Consider the following 13,282-nt stretch of genomic DNA (forward strand, 5'->3'; position numbering starts at 1 on the left):
CTCCAGTGAAAGGGACTAGACAAGTTGGTGATGTGAAAGATCTCTTTGCCTGAGACCCTGGAGAGCCGCTGCCAGTGTGAGTAAACAATGCTGACTTTGATGGACCAAGGGTCTGATTCAATATAAGGCAGCTTTGTGTGTTCATGTGATTCTCTTAAATGGAGGTGCCGAGGATTGAATCTGGGACCTTCTGTGTGCAACACTGTCTCTCTGTCAATGACTCAATGGACCAACCTTACCCATGAGTCTATGGGCACTTTCACCCATGCTAAATAATGAACTGGACATTAGGGGGGGAATTACAGTAAATGTTGTTCAGACAGTGGAATTGGCTGCCTGGGGAGGTGGTGAGCTCCCCCTCGCTGGCGGTATTCAAGCAGCAGCTGGTCGAACACTTGTCAGGGATGCTCTAAGGTGATCCTGCATTGAGCAGGGGGTTGGACTACAAGGCCTGTATGACCCAATTCTACAATGCTATGATTCTATAATTCTAGATCTTGCAAACAAAAGGCTGTGGCTTCCTTTATTGAGTCATCCATCTTACGCTGGATCTTCCTCTTTTCCTACTGTCTTCAACTTTTCCTAGCGTTATTGTCTTTTCCAGGGAGCGTTGTCTTCTAAAGATGAGACCAAAGTATGTCTTCTTCGAAAAATGAGACCAGTTTAGACATTTTAGCTTCTAGGTATTTTAAATAAATAAATGGGTGGTGGGGAGAGCCAGATAACCAAAACCTTTGACACAACTATAAAAGGTTCTCCAAAGAAATGGAATGAGGGCCAACAAGCTCACCCCACATGAAAGACAGTTCCTTGCCTGTTCTGCACTTAACGTCAAAAAGGAGAGTGAAACATATGTACCATTATCTTCAAATAGAATTCAGTCTTGGACCAAGCCCTATGATACCTGGAGACCAAGCCCTATGAGAAAAGGCTGAGGGAGTTGGGAATGTTTAGTCTGCAGAAGAGGAGGTTGAGAGGGGACATGATTGCTCTCTTTAAGTATTTGAAGGGCTGTCAGAGGAGGGCAGGGAGCTGTTCCTCTTGGCAGCAGAGGATAGGACTCGCAATAATGGGTTTAAATTGCAGGCAGAGAGGCTGGATATTAGGAAAATGTTTTTTACTGTAAGAGTTGTTCGACAGTGGAATCAGCTTCCTGGGGAGGTGGCAAGCTCCTCCTCACTGGAAGTCTTTAAGCAGAGGCTGGACAAGCACTTGTCAGGGATGCTCTAGGCTGATTCTGCATTAAGCAGGGGGTTGGACTAGATGGCCTGTATGGCCCCTTCCAACTCTATGATCCTATGATTCTATTATTCTATGACCAAATGTGGAACTGGGAAGTCTTGCATGGACCCCCTTCCAGACACTCCATCCTTATCTGCTCATGAAGTGTTCTTGCCAAAACGATAGTGGCTCTAGCCCAGACGGTTTCACAGGAGACGGGGGTCATAAATTTTCCCCTGATTTCTGACTCACATCCAACTTTGAGGGACTATTCTTGCTGGTGGTGGATGCGAGTCGCGGTATCTGATCAGACTGAAAACCCCCAATATCTCATCCGTGGCATCAGCACCAGGGGCCACCTCAGAGTACAAGATCACTTTTGGACTGTCTTGGATCAGGGCTGCCAACATTTAATTGAAATCCGGAGTGGCTGTTTCACCTCGAGGGCAGGAGTGACAGCTTCATTCCGCTCCCACCTGGCACTTAGAGCTGTAGTTGGTGTTTGTCCAGGCTCCAGAAAAAAACAGGTTATCTTGTGTGACAGAATCGGATGCCTGTTCTTCAGCCCCCATGACAAAAGAAGCTAGAGCAGGGTTAGGGCTAGGGTCAGGGTAACTCTATCAGTAGGGTTGCCAACTTCCAGGTATTCAAACCAAGTAACAGCAGTATTGGCTATGAATACAGAAAACTATAATGTGAACAGTGTAGCTTTGTTGTCAATTGAATACTGTTCAAAAGTACATTCAAATACAATCATATAATGCAATGTGCAGTTCTTACACCATTTCATGAACAGAACTGTTGTATTCTACAATATAGAGAAGAGAGAATTAAAGTCCAAGTCCATGCCCAGAACTCCATGAGACAGAAAGGAACAATCTCCCTGGAACTGTATAGCGAGGTGCAGGACTTCAAAAGTGGACAACAATTGGTTCAAATTAACCCATCACAGGACAGGGATCCGGTATTCTTCCTGTTTTGGTAGGTACTTCATCAGGGTTCAGCACAGACTGCACAGTAGCAAGTTCACATGTTGATTGGAACACAATGTCCTCCAGGTATTAGCTATAGCTCTCCTGCTGTTATAACTGATCTCCAGCCAGTAGAGATCAGTTCACCTGGAGAAAATGGCCACTCTGGCAGTTAGACTCTATGGCATTGATGCCCCTTTCCTCCCCAAACCCCGCCCTCCTCAGGCTCTGCCCCAAAAACCTCTCGCCGGTGGTGAAAAGGAACCTGGCAACCCTATCAGGTTTTCTAGGAAGCTGATCATCACATTTATTCCCCATTCTCCAAGGATTTCAGGGTGATTATGAAGATGGGGAAAAGCCAATTCCCCCCACTCATAATCACCATAGGAAGGTTTCTTAGGTGAGAGAAAAAAGATTGGCCCAACTTCTAGGCCTGGACTTTAAACACAAGCCTTTCTAGTCCAAAGTCCAGCACTCGAAACTTTACGCTTCACTGTCTTACCACATGAATGGAATTGGGAAAAGAAAACATGGGAAGGAAAAGCCATATCCTAAGAAGCCACATCTATCGGTTATATTTTTATCCAGCCTTTCCTTTAAAAAAAGTCAATACTCATGGTTCACCCCTCTTTCCTCAGGACAACCCTGCAAGGCAGGTTTGGGTCAGTGTGTGACTGGCTCCAGATCATCCAGCGAATTTCATGGCTGTGTGGGTATTTGAACTTGGGTTTGGTGCTAGTTAAATACTCTAACCACTACTCAACACTGGCTCTCAGTCACTAACGCCAGGAGACTGCAAAGATCTTCATGTGGCAGAGGAGCAAGCGCCTCCACTCCTCTCCACAATTATGATCCACATTGGACATCACATGTGCTGGAATTGCGGAGAACCTACAACTTGTGGGCTCTGCCAAACAAGACACAGCATGCGGACTCTGCATAGTCCTCAATGTGCGAGGAAAAATGTGTCCAGAACTGGTGAGGATTTTGAAGGGCTTCGCCTCCGAGTGTCAAGGACAAGAGTTTAATTCGTACAAAGTAGATAAATGAGGTAAAAACTAATCCGAGGGAGATTTGTTTATCTGTTCTTTGATGATGTATTACACTGCAAAAATAAGACAGTAAACTCTGTGTTCTATTGGCATAAGAATAAATTGTAACTTGAATTCTCTCTCGCTCTCTTTCCTTTCCATTTCATAAATCCTCTCAGGATTTAAAACATCTCTCAGCCTTTGAAGATCTGGAAAGTCCAAAACTGGAATCAGCTTGACAAAAAAAAAGAGAAGTTTCCTTTCGAACAGCGTGGTTTTTCAAGATATTATCATTCCTTATATGGAGGTGTATGTGTGTGTGTGTGTTTGATGAGTTTCAAATTTTTATTTATTTGGTTCATTTCTAACCTGCTCTCCCTCTAAGGAGCTCCGGGAGACACACATTGTTTCTGTCCTGCCCTCGCAACAAAACTGTGAGATTAGGCTGAGAAAGAGAGCAACTGGTTCATGATCACCCTGTGAGTTTCCTGACAGAGGGGGGATTTGAACTTGGGTCTCCAAAATGATAGTCCAAAACTCTGTTAACTGTAACATCCTGGCTATCGAAATTGTGCAGAAAAGAGACTGGTGTTTTATTGTTCACTTTTGAATTTTCTGTCTAAATTACATCAAGCTCGGACATACATGGGTCTTGAATGACAGATTATCAAGGACCATGCAGGTAGGTCATTTGACTGATAACCAATTAATTATTTAGCATGGGTTAGACATGGGGTTAGGATTGCCAGGTTCCCCTTCTCCTCCAGCAGGAGGCTTTGAGAGCAGAGCTCGGGTATCGGGCACATGCTCCGACACATGTGCGTGCACTACTTCCGGTTAGGGCTGTTGATTCGGTTCGGCCCGAACTGAAAATCAGCCGAATTTCCCCTGATTCGGTGTTTTTTAGTTCGTGAGGAACCGAACTCAAAACTGGCGGGCAACCGGGGGGGCCAAATTCAGCGAGTTCGGGAGTTCGCGAATAAATCCGGCAAATTCGGGGCCGTCAGTAAGCAGCATAACCGTCAGTAAGCAGCATTCTCCTCCCCCGGAAAATCGGTGGCCAAGCTGGGTCTTCTTCTGGCCAATCAGTCAGGATTGAGTGCTGGAGGAATCAGCTGATGTGCGGCCCGGCCAGGGAGAGAGAGAGAGCGAAATCCTCGTGTGTGTGTGTGTGGGGGGGTGCTTGTGCACATTTGCTCCTTTCTGTGGCTGCAGGGGGCGCATTTTTTGGGTACAGACACAAAACTTTCAGTGGAGCTTCAGATGAAGCTTCTTAAGATACCCCCCAAGTTTTGTAAAGATGGGTTCAGTGGGGGCAGAAATATCGCCCCCCCCTTTTTCTCTTTCCGTGGCTGCAGGGGGTGCATTTTTGGGGGTGCAGATCCCAAACTTTGAGTGGAGTTTCAGACCAGTGTTGTTAAGATACCCCCCAAGTTTTGTGAACATTGGGTCAGGGGGTCCCGAGATATGGGCTTTCCCCTTTCCCCTTTTCCCTATTGGGATGAATGGATCAGCAGATCCTGTGCATCCCCAGAGCAAAACGTCCCGTGCCTAATTGGAATCATCTTGGATTACAAGTCCTCTCTTCAGCCCCTCTTGATGGAACAGAAGACAGCCACAGTAAGACCCCTTTGGGGGCTTTAATCTATAATTTTTCTCCTGTGTATGTGTGTGTGGGGGGGGGAAAGCAGAGTCTGTGTGTGTGTGGGGAGGGAGCAGTTTCTGTGGGTGGGGGGGAAGCCAAAGGGGGCTTTCGTCTGTTCTGCCTGGGGTGTGTGTTCCCCCTCGAGTCTCTCGCTCCCTGGTTTGAGGGGGGAGGTTTCAGTTGTGTGTCTTCTGGTTTTCCCTGTTGCAAAGGTGTTGTTTTACAAGGTTGTGTTGCCTTGCAGTTGCTTTGCAAACGTCTCAGCTGTTGTTGGGGCTGGGAGCTTTGTGCGTGGGCGGCAAGCTCTGCTGAGAGATGCACATTAAGGGTGGGGGGGACCCCTTTCAGGGCCCATATCTCAGCCCACCCTGACCCAATCTTTACAAAACTTGGGGAGTCTTTCAATAAACGTCCTTTGAAGCTCTGCTGAAAGTTTGGGACCTCTAACCCCAAAAATGCCCCCCCAGAGCCGCGGAAAGACGCGATTGTGTTTTTAATGGCTTTATTTGGCTGAATTTTTTTCCCGAACTTTGAATTCCCGCCGAATTGAACGGACCCGAAGTGGGGGAGTTCGGACTTCGGCATATCCCGAATCTAAACGGGCTGAATTTGGCCGAATCCGAACTATACCGAATTTTTTTAAATTCAACAGCCCTACTTCCGGTTTACAACCGGAAGTGCAGACCTTCACTCACCTGGGGAGCTGATTTGGTGGCTCGGGTGGGGAGCTGGGCTGGGCCGGTCAGCTGAGCGTTGGGGCGGCTGGGAGCGGTGGTGGGAGCATCCTGGGGCCGGTGGGCGGTGGGGAAGCCACTGCGGCACCTGCCCTTCCCCGCGGCGGCGTATAATGGTGCCCAACACATGCGGGGGCTGGGGCAGGGCTCTGCCGCACCTGCGCTGTCCTCCTGCACTTCCTTGGCCCTGCCCAAGTTCCGTGCTGTGGGGTGCACGTGCTCGTGCACATTTGCCCGCTGAACCTCAGCTGGTCGGCGGGCAGAGGGGTAAATGGCCGGAGGGTGCCCGTCACCACCAGGCACCTGGCAACCCTACATGGGGTACATATAATGAAATTCAAGCTGAAGATATACATGGGTTTGGGTCAGTACAATTATTTCCCGGAATGGGAATACAATTATGGGATGGTTGATATAATAAAACTCCCTTCCCTGAAACACTCTCTCTTTTTTTCAAATTCAGGTGCTACACTGCAATGCAACATGTGCTCATCTTTTTCTTTGATTCCACTCATTTCCCAGGCAATGGCATTTCTCCCTTCCAAACAGATCCTTGCAAGGGAGAACAGCACTCCCAGCCAATCACCTTTGAAAACAAGCGGTGGAGAGGTGCCACACTCCTTCATTTGTTGGGGGAGGGGCCCTTTACTCTTCTGCAAGTATGGTAGCTGGGGGATACCTTTTTTGAGGGCCCATAGGATTGGAACCCTTTGCAGTGAAGATTCATCCCTATGCACAGCTTGGGGGGGGGGGATTCTTGAAATTCCTATGCACAGATTGGGGGGGGGGCGGATTCTTGAAATTCCTAATACATTGATTTCACTTCACAAACAATAGCACACAACTCAGAACTCCAGAATCCAGGGAGGAAAACATGCCTTTCTAACAGATAGCTTTCAACCTGTAAACAACGCAAAAGTGTTTTTGGAAGGGTATTTCAGCAGGAGTTTTTAAATGAGCTCTACTGAATTGCAGATTATCTGATCCAATTATTAAGAAAAGTTAATGTGATAATTGTGTTCTGGAATTGTATTTGATATGTTGTGAGCTATTTTGAATTTTAGATAATGCAGGATACAAAGGTAATACTCCTATTAGGGTCTACTTGGAAGTACATCCCAGTTTATTCCACGGGACTTACTCGCAGGGAAGTGTTCTTAAGACGAACAAAGCAGGACAATGCAGCTGTGCCTCCCACTCTGCTATCAGTTTTTAAAAACAATACCGATTGTTGAGTGATAAGAGAAAAAAGGAAAAGGAGGCCTGATAGGTAGGGTTGCCATCCTCCAGGTACTAGCTAAAGATCTCCTGCTATTATAACTGATCTCCAGCCGCTAGAGATCAGTTCACCTGAAGAAAATGGCCACTTTGCCAATTGGACTCTATGGGATTGAAGTCCCTCCCCTCCCCAAACCCCGCCCTCCTCAGGCTCCACCCTGAAAACCTCCCACCGGTGGTGAAGAGGGACCTGGCAACCCTACTGATAGGCAGACACAAGTACATGACTTGACCATGCTCAGACAGGACAGCAAGAAAAGGGTTATAACTGGGGATCCTCAAGCCTACATGGACATAAGCCACATAGGCTGGATATTGTAGTAAGGACTAAGAAAGAGAATTGGGCAAGACTGAGGGAAAACACTGGCTGGATCCAACCTAGGGTTGCCAAACTCCAGGTGGGGCCTCAAGATCTCCCAGAATTACAACTGATCTCAAGGCTACAGAGATCAGTTCCCTGGAGGAAATGGTTGCTTTGGAAGGTGGACTTTATAGCATTATGCCCCACTGAGGTCCCTCCCCAAACCCCACTTTCCCCAGGCTCCACCCTTTTGTAGGTTATGCTGAGGAACACTGACTTGGTCGAGCTTGCCCTGTGAGCTTCATGGCATGGAGAAGGATTGGAGCCCAAGGGTCTCCAATCCAGGTCTGACACTCCAGTCACATTGGGTCAGCCTTTCAGAAATGTCAGAAATTGGGAGGAGCTGTGGTTCAGTGGTAGAGCATCTGCTTGGCATGCAGAACGTCCCAGGTTCAATCCCTGGCATCTCCAGTTAAAGGGACTAGGCAAGTAGGTGATGGGAAAGACCTCTACCAGAGACCCTGGAGAGCCACTGCCGGTCTTAGACAATACTGACTTTGATGGACCAAGGATCTGATTCAGTATAAGGCAGCTTCATGTGTCTCTATGATTAAAGGGAAAGACAAATCACTTAAGATCAAAGTTTAGACTTAAATATGTCTTTAAAAATTGACCCAAAATATAGGAACAAAGTTCAAATGTATTGAAAAAGAGGTGCCAAATGCAGAATAGACAGTCAGGTGCCAAACGAAGTTAAATAACTAATTCTACCCTTGTGCCTTGATTTCCAACAAATACTGTAATGAGCAGAGTTTACATGCAGAGAATAAGTGGCCACTGTGGTGTAAGAAAAATAAAATTAACTTAGGAAAATAGTCCATCCAAAAAAAGCTATTTATTTTCATGCATAGCCTTTCTCTTCATTTCCCTCCCCCACACCCAATAAATATGGAGGATTAAGAACTAAAACATTTCTCCTGGCTTATCAAACCTGTAAATTGCAAAATCAATACACAACACACCACGCATAGTAAAACTGGCAGAGACATTATGAGGGCTTGAAACACACTTCCTAGGACATGGCTGGAGAAATGCATTTCTGCATAATTTCTAAATGACATCACTCTGAACTCTTTGGTCAAGACTTATGGATGATGAAATTTTGAAAAGGTATGGCTGTATACACATTCCTTTAAATAATAAACAAACATGAAGGAAAAGGTGAGGTTGCCTTCCAGGTCATGTCGTGGCCATGTACTCAGCAATTTCTCTCAAGGACATTTACTTTGAGAGGGACAGTTCCTCCCTGTGGAGGTCCACTAGCCTTATAGAAACTAATGATGGCGTCAAGCTGTGGAATTAGGGGGAGGCTCAGAAGAAATTAATTCTCTCAAGCCAATTATGAGCTGGGCTCAGAAATGAAGTCTCTCAGGCCAAAGAAATGAAGTGTCTCAGGCCAATTACAAGCCGAGCTCAAAAGTGAACTCTCTCAGGCCAGTTATGAGCTGGGCTCAGAAACGAACTCTCTCAGGCCAGTTATGAGCTGGGCTCAGAAATGAACTCTTGCAGGCCAATTATGAGCTGGGTTCAGAAATGAAGTCTCTCAGGCCAAAGAAATGAAGCTTCTCAGGCCAATTACGAGCCGAGCTCAGAAACGAACTCTCTCAAGCCAATTATGAGCTGTGCTCAGAAATGAAGTCTCTCAGGCCAAAGAAATGAAGCTTCTCAGGCCAATTACAAGCCGAGCTCAGAAATGAACTCTCTCAAGCCAATTATTAGCTCCGCTCAGAAACGAACTCTTTCAGGCCAGTTATGAGCTGGGCTCTGAAATGAAGTCTCTCAGGCCAAAGAAATGAAGCTTCTCAGGCCAATTATAAGCCGAGCTCAGAAATGAACTCTCTCAAGCCCATTATGAGCTGCGCTCAGAAACGAACTCTTTCAGGCCAGTTATGAGCTGGGCTCTGAAATGAAGTCTCTCAGGCCAAAGAAATGAAGCTTCTCAGGCCAATTACAAGCCAAGCTCAGAAATGAACTCTCTCAAGCCAATTATGAGCCGAGCTCAGAAACAAACTCTCTCAGGCCAGTTATGAGCTGAGCTCAGAAATGTACTTTCTCGGGCCAATTATGAGCTGCGCTTAGAAATGAACTCTCTCAGGCCAATTATGAACTGGGCTCAGAAATGAACTCTCTCAGGCCAGTTACAAGCGAAGCTAACACTCCCCCTACAAAATATGGCTTGGTTTGTAATTAGGGGTGGCTATTTCCCACCCTTCCCTGTCATAGTTCCCCCCTCGTCCTAAATGTTATTTGCAAATGTATCCCAGAGAAATTCAGAAAAAAGGAACACAAATTTGATCCCTCATTCCATTAAAAAAAAATTGGTTGCAGAGGAGTGGTTGGCCATTTTAATTTGTCACCTCTGAGCTCAGGATGAAGTATCCTAATTTATAAACCATTATAATACATTTCTGTTTATTTGCTCCTATAAAATTATTACTTTCCTTCCACAGACTAATTGAGTCTGCTACACCAATGAGTGCCTTAAAATGGATGTTAGAATTTCTCCACCTCTCTGAAGATGGGCACATTGAACTCGCTAGCAATTAACCTGCCGATCCTAGCCTCAGCTGGCTTTAGTAGGTCACAATGGTACTTAAGATGAAGGACAAGCAAAGGAGACCAAATGGGGAAAGATAGTGATTAAAAGTTGGCAGAAAACACAGTATCTGTCACCTTGAGATGCCAGATCGTCTGCAGAGCAAGACTCGCTGCAAGTCCCTCTTTGCCACCGGCCAGAGGTTTTTGGGGCAAAGCCTGAGGAGGGCAGGGTTTGGGGAGGGGAGGGACTCCAACGCCATAGGGTCCAATTACCACATTTCACTGACTCTTCACTGGGAGAGCAGCTATATGCATCACCAGTGAAAATTCTTTGGACGCTCCCTTTGATAAGGAGGAATGGCAGCGATTATCTCTGATGAAGATACTTGTCAAAACATGTTGCCCAATTCATTTATATCAATAAATTCTCCTTTGACTCATGCTTGAGGTTCTGTTTTTATATTTGTGGCCATTTTCAGGTGCTACTAGGGTTGCCAGGTCCCTCTTCGCCACCAGCGGGAGGTTTTTGGGGTGGAGCCTGAGGAGGGCAGGGTTTGGGGAGGAGAGGGACTTCAATGCCATAGAAAACAATTGCCAAAGCAGCCACTTTCTCCAGGTGAATTGATCTCTATTGGCTAGAAATCCGTTGTAATAGCAGGAGATTACCAGCTGGTACCTGGAGGTTGGCAACCCTAATGAAAATATAGATTGGAACTTATATTAAATATGTCTTCATAGACTCATAGAAGAGATCACCAGGGTCATCTAGTCCAAACCTCTGCACAATGCAGGAAATTCACTACTACCTCCCCCCTACACCCCCAGTGACCCCTACTCCATGCCCAGAACATGGCCAAGCTGCCCTCCCTCTCATGATCTGCCTAAGGTCATAGAATCAGCAGTGCTGACAGATGGCCATCTAGCCTCTGCTTAAAAACCTCCAGGGAAGGAGAGCTCACCACCTCCCGAGGAAGCCTGTTCAAACCCACATCAGCTTCGCATCCACCCAAATGAATTTTATGGAAATTGGCAGTGGATCATCGGAAGAATGTGGAAGAGGGCACTTGATGTCATGAACAAGTAAGGATCCGAGTGAGTGACATTTGTCTAGCTCTAGCCACAACATTCAAAACCAATTCCAGGGATAAACCGCAGGAAGCCTGATTCAAATTAAATGCAGTGTAATCCCTGCCCACCCACACACAGAGTCACGTTACACAATATATTTTGTTCTGAGGCAAGCACACTTTTTACCAATGCATGGGAATGATCTGAAGAAAGAGGGAAGACAAGTTCTGTGGATCAACAAACAAAGAATCCCCAGAATCGCTTGGATTTTCAAGAGAATAATTAACGGCACAGAAGACAGAGGACTGAAACCCCCAAACATCATTCCAGATATGCATGAACTGATTCAAAGCGGTATGGATTTGAAGCGCTGCGTCTTCGCCTCAGCTCCCCTTCTGCTGTTTCCATTAAACTTTGAAAATGTATGTATATTTCTAAGCGCACGGACGTTAACCCCCCACGGCAGAGACAAATGTGCGCGTCAGATTCATTGCAAGTAAAAAATGCTGCCAACTATTTTTGATACTATTTCATGTGCAAGAGAGCACATTTCGCAATCCCCCCTCGCCAAAGATTTACTGTAAACGTGCAAGTGTATATTCCGAGAATGACTTTGTATCCGTCTGTATGGTTCAGACACTATAAGTGCTTTCTGTGTGACTGATAGAAGCACAGGTCAAGCATACCACGGCATACCCTGACATTGTAAACTCAATATCCTTTCTTTTTATAGAGCAACAGTTCCTAACCTTTAATCTACTGTCACCTACCAAAAAGGCAGGAGCATCAATGAATGCCCTCTGAGCTACAAGGGGGGGGGGAAGGACCCCAAAACAAGGCAAGTTTATATATATATATATATATATATATATATATATATATATATATATATATATATATATATATATATATATATTAGGGTTGCCAACCTCCAGGTAATAGCTGGAGATCTCCTGCTATTACAACTGACCGCCAGCCGATAGAGATCAGTTCACCTGGAGAAAATGGTCGCTTTGACAATTGAAATCTATGGCATTGAAGTCCCTCCCCTCTCCAAACCCTGCCCTCTTCAGGCTCCGCCCCCCAAAAATCCCACCGGTGACAGAGACCTGGCAACCCTACCCCTCCAGCTCCCCGCGAGAAGGCTAGGGTAGCCAGCTCCGGGTTGGGAAATACCTGGAGATTTTTGGGGCAGAGCCTGAGGAGGGTGGGGTTTGGGGAGGGGAGGGACTTCAATGCCATAGAGTCCAATCACCAAAGTGGCCATTTTCTCCAGGGGAACTGATCTCTATCGGCTAGCGATCAGTTGTAAGAACGGGAGATCTCATTTTCACTGAGCAGCCCAGTTGGGAGCAAGAAGAGTTTGCCTGAGATTTTATATCTAAGAAACTGCTGAATGAATATTTAAGGAGAACAGTTTCTGTTTATAACGGAGAGCTGAAGAAGCCGCCCTGAGGGGCGGCGAAAACGCAAGGCATCCGGACCGCGTTCCGTCTTCTCCTGACTTCCGTTTCCACAACGCAAGGATTTGAATATATTTATTATGAACTTTTAAAGATTCTATTGAGACATATTTATTGACTTTATCATATTTATCGACCTTTAGATCTTAGTGAATAGATTTCGTGTTAAGTTTCCTTTTTGTCACTTCCTGCACTTTCACCATTGTAACTTTCAAATATACATCTTTGCTATTTGAGTGTTTGAGCCTTGTACTATTGTTTACTCAGCCATACTTTGTTAGTACTTGTGCATATTTATCTCAACTACCTAGAGGTTGGCAACCCTATAGAAGGCACATGTTGGGTGTCGAACTAACTACAGCAATGGTGTGAAGTTGGGTGGAGGAAGCAAACTTGGGAAAGTGAGAAGGCAGCAGCTGGTCTCATGGCCACGTGAAGAGGTGAGAGAACCCAGACGGCTGGGAACAGGGAGTGTGGAAACGACCACGATTGTAAGTTGGACAGTGAACCAAAGTGTTGAAGCATAGCCTGGGCCTACCTTGTGTTGGCTGACCTGGAGGAATGGAGGGTTGCCCACTTCCCAGCCTGCTGAAACCCTCTGCACTGGAAGTTGCCTCACCCCAAGCTCGGCAAGGGTTGCCAACTCTAGGTTCAGAAATACCTGGAGATTTGAGGGTGAAGCGCGGGTAGGGTTACCAGGTCTCTCTTTGCCACCAGCGGGAGGTTTTTGGGGCAGAGCGTGAGGAGGATGGGTTTGGGGAGGGACTTCAGTGCCATAGAGTCCAGTTGCCAAAGCATCCATTTTCTCCAGGGGAACTGATCTCTATTGGCTGGAGATCAGTTATAATAGCAAGAGATCTCCAGCTAGTACCTAGAAGTGCAGGAAAGGGGGCTTTAGGGAGGGGAGTAGGGTTGGTAAGCCGTGACTCCTTCCCACTACGTTTGCAACATATTTAGCATTATGGGTTGTTG

This window comes from Euleptes europaea, chromosome 17 (assembly GCF_029931775.1).
Source record: "Euleptes europaea isolate rEulEur1 chromosome 17, rEulEur1.hap1, whole genome shotgun sequence".
Classification (NCBI taxonomy): domain Eukaryota; kingdom Metazoa; phylum Chordata; class Lepidosauria; order Squamata; family Sphaerodactylidae; genus Euleptes; species Euleptes europaea.